We start from the raw sequence: 5,127 nt of genomic DNA on the forward strand, positions 1-5,127 counted from the left end.
TGTATGTTTGCTGTTACGGGCAAACATGTTGTTATTGCTACTGTTATGCTGTGGAAGGGGAGCTTTTCTCTTATTGGTTACTGTAGTTTACTTTGTTTCTCTTTGTTTTGGTTGTTGTTGGTTGGTCTCTCACCAATTCGGGTTTATGCTAGCATATGATTGCGCTATCTCTCCGATGCCAACTTAGTTAGGATTGTAGAGTTTAGTTATGACGCTTGTTTGCATTGCCTTATTTTATTAATGTAAGTTTTTCATGTATTTGGTTCTTCATCAATAAAACTCTCTTTTACTGATCAAAAAAATTGATTTGTAACTGCCAAAGTGATCTTTGGTTATACTTCAATCAAATTGGTGTTATATACCACACTTTTGCTGATCATTGATTATATTTTATTAATGTGAAAAAAGCATTTGTATGTTATCATTTTTTGATTTTTTATTTTGTGCAATGTGTAAAATAGGATATAAACCTTTTATTTTGTAAATATATGTATTAAAAATTTTATATACAAATTTAATGATGATATTCAATTTTTATGCTTATAAAAATGAATATTTTAGTATACGAAACTTTGATATAATGTAATAAAATAAACTTTGTAAATAATTTTTTTACCGTATATGATTTGTCCCTCACTAAATAATAATTTTAGATCCTGCCACTGCTCATACCGATATTGGTGATAACACCCCAACTTCCTATGACAAGACTCCGTACTAAGCATACGCAGGTGTAAACACTCCAATTTTGACTGTCCATATTTTGTCTCGCTTTGAGAATGATGCTGAAAAAAAAAGATGGTTTGAGATGCCCGATATTACCCAATTTAACATAAATCTAGACGCCCTCAGATGCAAATTAACTTAGCCACACACAAACCTACTTTTTCTAGACTAGTTTGAGCCTCAACAGACTCCTAGGGTCCATTCCCTTTAAAATCCCATTCACCCTTTGTGATCTCGAATGACATTTTATGAGAAAAAATTTGCAAATCCCCAAATTGGTCAATACTAGTCTATAGTATATCTAAGAGCATCTCCAATGCACTAGTCATATAATACTTGTTAGTTAAAATACCTAGTGTAATTCACTTTTTTCAATTTCAATGCACTAGGCATATGATTAGGCATTTTGCCTCAACTCATATTCACTAGCTACATGTAGCTAGCCTTCAACGCTAGGCAAAATGTATTCATTCATTAGGATCATTTCCCTCCATCTTTGTTGTTGACGTGGCATTCTATAAAATTAATAGTATTTGGATAAATAGCTAAAATAAAGAGCATGGTTGGAGTAAAAACATAAAACAGTTGATAGGCAAAATAAAATATATACTTTATAGTAATATTCAGATAGGTAAAATGCCTACTACCGTTGGAGATGCTCCCTTCCAAATGATATAACATTCACCTGAATCCAATTTAAAATAAAAATTTGGTAGCCATATAATTCGTCTATTTTCAACAAGCAAAGGGAAAATAATCTTTTCACAAAAATTGCATATTGAACTTGAACTAAGTTAATTTCATTTCAAAGTAGGCTTACAAAATCACAAAATAAAATTAATTTGAAACATTTTGGAGGCTCATGTCCAAAAATTCCCTTTTGAACTTAAGACCCTAGAAATCGTGTTGAAATTTTAAGAAAGATAGAACTCCACATAATCATGTATTGTAAAAGAGCGGGATCAAAAGGAGCTGCTTATAAGGTAGGTAACACAAACTAAGTTTCCTGCCATTAAACACTCTTCACTATTGCAAAACAGCTTCGCAAAGTCTCAAAGAATCTAATAATTTAAAGCTTTGTTCAATAAGCAAAAGCCAAAGTCGGAGGTTTCAAAGGGAGTTTTGACAGATGAAGAGTGTACCCTATAAACATGGCCCAAGACATAAGGGGCCAAGTCTAATGCTCTAGCCAAGTGAACAAATTCCGGCACAATTTTTTGGGACAAGGTATAGAATAAGAATTTGTGAAGGCAATAGAGAATAAAACTAAAAAAATGTGAAAGCTACCTTGTTATCAGTATTGGCAAAAGTACTAAATGAAAGCTTCGTAGTGGACAAGGCAATAGTGTGGTCGAGGAAACTAGGGCAAAAATGTTTTTTAATTGGAGGAAGTCTAAGTGACACATATCTAAGTCCCCATTTGGGGTATTGATTTTTAGTTAAATTAGTCTAAAAAAATCAAAATAGTCAATCACACCATCCTCTTTATTTTATTTTTTTATGTATTTTTTTATAAAAATTTAAAAAATTAATTAAAATAGTCACTTTTCAAATACCCACAAATATTCCAAAACAGAATTGAAAAAAGTTGAAAGTAGGATTCCAAATGCACAAAGCAACGGGAATTAAATAAAAGTCTTCAGAGGACATGTGTGGCAATTGTAATCCTTATTGGAAGTTGATGAATCATTTTACGTAACTGTTATACCAATAAATAGAAAATTAGACAAATAAATGAGTGATCAAACTCCATTAAATCACATTACATTTATTTATTTTAATTTTTTTCTTTTAACCGAAGCAGTTGCAGCATTCAAGTGTTGCGGTAAAATTTAGTGCCGAATTGAATCTTTCAGCCAATGTTTTGAAAAGCAGATCGATGAGTGAATTGAAAAAAAGATCAAGTGAACGGGTTACTAGTTCAATCATCAGGTCGAAGCAGTTGAACCATGACGTCATAATTAACATTATATAATTATAAATAAATAAAAATATATATAATTACTGAAACAATAAAAAAAAAGTGTTGCATAATATTTACAAATAATATTTAATAAAGTCATAATTGATAAAAAAAAATTAAAAGAAAAAGTCACTAGTTTTAAAAAAATTAGCATTCCCTTCAAACAAATTGATTGAATGTTAGATTTAATTTTGGAGGGAAATGAAATTTTCAACTCTCTCTCCAATCAAATATGATTCAAACAATTTGATTGACTCCCACATTGAATTTATTAGATTCTCTTTGAACAATTTTTTCTATAAATAGAAATAGACTTTCATAATTTTTTCAAACTTCTAATGAGATTCCTTTTTATGAGAGGAGACTCTTGAAGTAAGAATTTTTAGTCAAAATTTTGATATATATATATATATATATATATAAGAAAGAAAGAAAGAAAAGAATAGAAGAAAAATAAAAATAATAAAAAAAACAACCACCGGGTTGGTCAAGAATCCGGACCAATTCGTCGGTTTTACCGGTTGAACCACTGATTTTTTTAGTTTTTACAAATAAGACTGGTTTTTGGCCTACTTCGGTTTTTGTGGATCATTCGGACCGGAATTAGGTCCGGTCACCGGTTCTATTGATTGAACCGGCGGGTCCGGTCCTATTCTTAAAACATTGCTTTCATGTTCAATATTTGAGGAACTGATACTGATCATATGTTACGATTTGATTTTGTCGGTCTAGTTTAGAGGGTGGGTATACATGAATTTTTTTAAAAAAATTTATAGAAAACATTAAGAATAAATGGAGAAAAAATATGAAAATTATTCTATAAAAATCTTCCTCCCTAATTTTATCACAAAACGTGTATCTCAAATAATTAAAATATAATATTTTTATCACAATGGATTCGATTCTATTGATTTTTTCTATAATTACAAACTATATATTATAATTACAAATCAAAAGTTAAAATTTTGGACAATTTTAGACAATGGATTCGCTTAGTAGGGCAATCACTTTTGAGGCAAAAGGCAAAAGGTTTGGGAAGTCATATTTTGCATTTATTAGAGTGAAAAGTCTACAAAATCACTGTTATAGTCAAAAAAAGCTTTTGTTCATCTTTCACATCTTTTATGCATCTCATTCTGATCTACTCAGTATATATATTTAATGTTTTTTTTTTATATTATTATTGATAATATTTTTTTATTTTTAATATTTGGTTTGACGATCGAATCCAGAAAAGTTTTCTTTCGTATCTACTCACATTCATATGTTCTATGAGAGGGGCTGCTCACTGAGGTACTCATCTTACAATATACAGTGGGTGTTTGAAAAGTTACTATTTTAGTAAGTTATTTTAATTTTTAATTATTTTGTTAGGTTAAAATTTTTGTGTTTGGAAAGTTAGTTAAAAAAATTTTGTAGTTGAATGTGATGTTTGTGAGAAAAAATGTAAAATAATTATAGATTTGATGTAACATTTTGTCTTATTGACTATTTTAGTCTATTTTGTTATTTTGTCAATTTTAGCTTAAAAAGTAAAAAAAAAAGCCTTCGCCAAACCCCCTATATTATATTATTAACTTCCAATTGTATTATGAACAATAAAAAACAAAAATCCACCTAAAAAAACAAAAAAACAATTTTTACAAATAATTTGCGAGCTAAGGTTGGTTTGGGATGCAAGTTACTTTTTTAATTTTTTAATTTTTTTTGATTATTTTAGCCTGGAGTTAAAAAATCTTGTTTGGGATAAACTTTTGGTTTTTTTAACTTTTGTAAGAGAAAAAATGAAATAATTATGATTCGAATATAACATTTTATTTTATTAATTTTTTAATATTTTTGATTATTATTATTATTGTTTTGGTTATGTTAGCCCCGTAACCTTATCTCAAACGAGTGCTTAATATGCTAATTGAGTTGGTTTTATCATTTAAGTTTAGTGAGAATTACTTTAACATCTACCTTCCCTCTAATTCTGAATGTGCGTTGGAGAGTATTGTTCACATCCATTGGATGTGGATTTATTGTGAATTTTATTCTGATAATTTAAATTATTTATTTTGTATAGTATCTTATGTATATCATCAATAAAAAAAATTAAATTTATCCCATAATCATTGTCTATTCAATTTATCACATTTGTCTCAAAACAGGAATGAATAACAAGTGTGTTTTTAAAATAAATCATCAATGTTTTGGTGAAAAATGTGATTAAATGAAGAGACTACATGATTATCTGATCGACTTATTCTATTTTATTTTTTATAGATAACATATAAAAATAACTTTATAAAATGAGTGATTTAAATTATCGAAATTGAATCTGCGATAAACTGATCTACGGACACAAACCGTCCGATTCAACTCAAAAGTCCAGCCCTAGTTTAATTTCCATTGTATAAATTTATGAGAAGACTAGAGGACAATGGATTTATTAA

This window comes from Camellia sinensis, chromosome 4 (genome assembly GCF_055761805.1).
Source record: "Camellia sinensis isolate YWXY chromosome 4, ASM5576180v1, whole genome shotgun sequence".
Classification (NCBI taxonomy): Eukaryota; Viridiplantae; Streptophyta; class Magnoliopsida; order Ericales; family Theaceae; genus Camellia; species Camellia sinensis.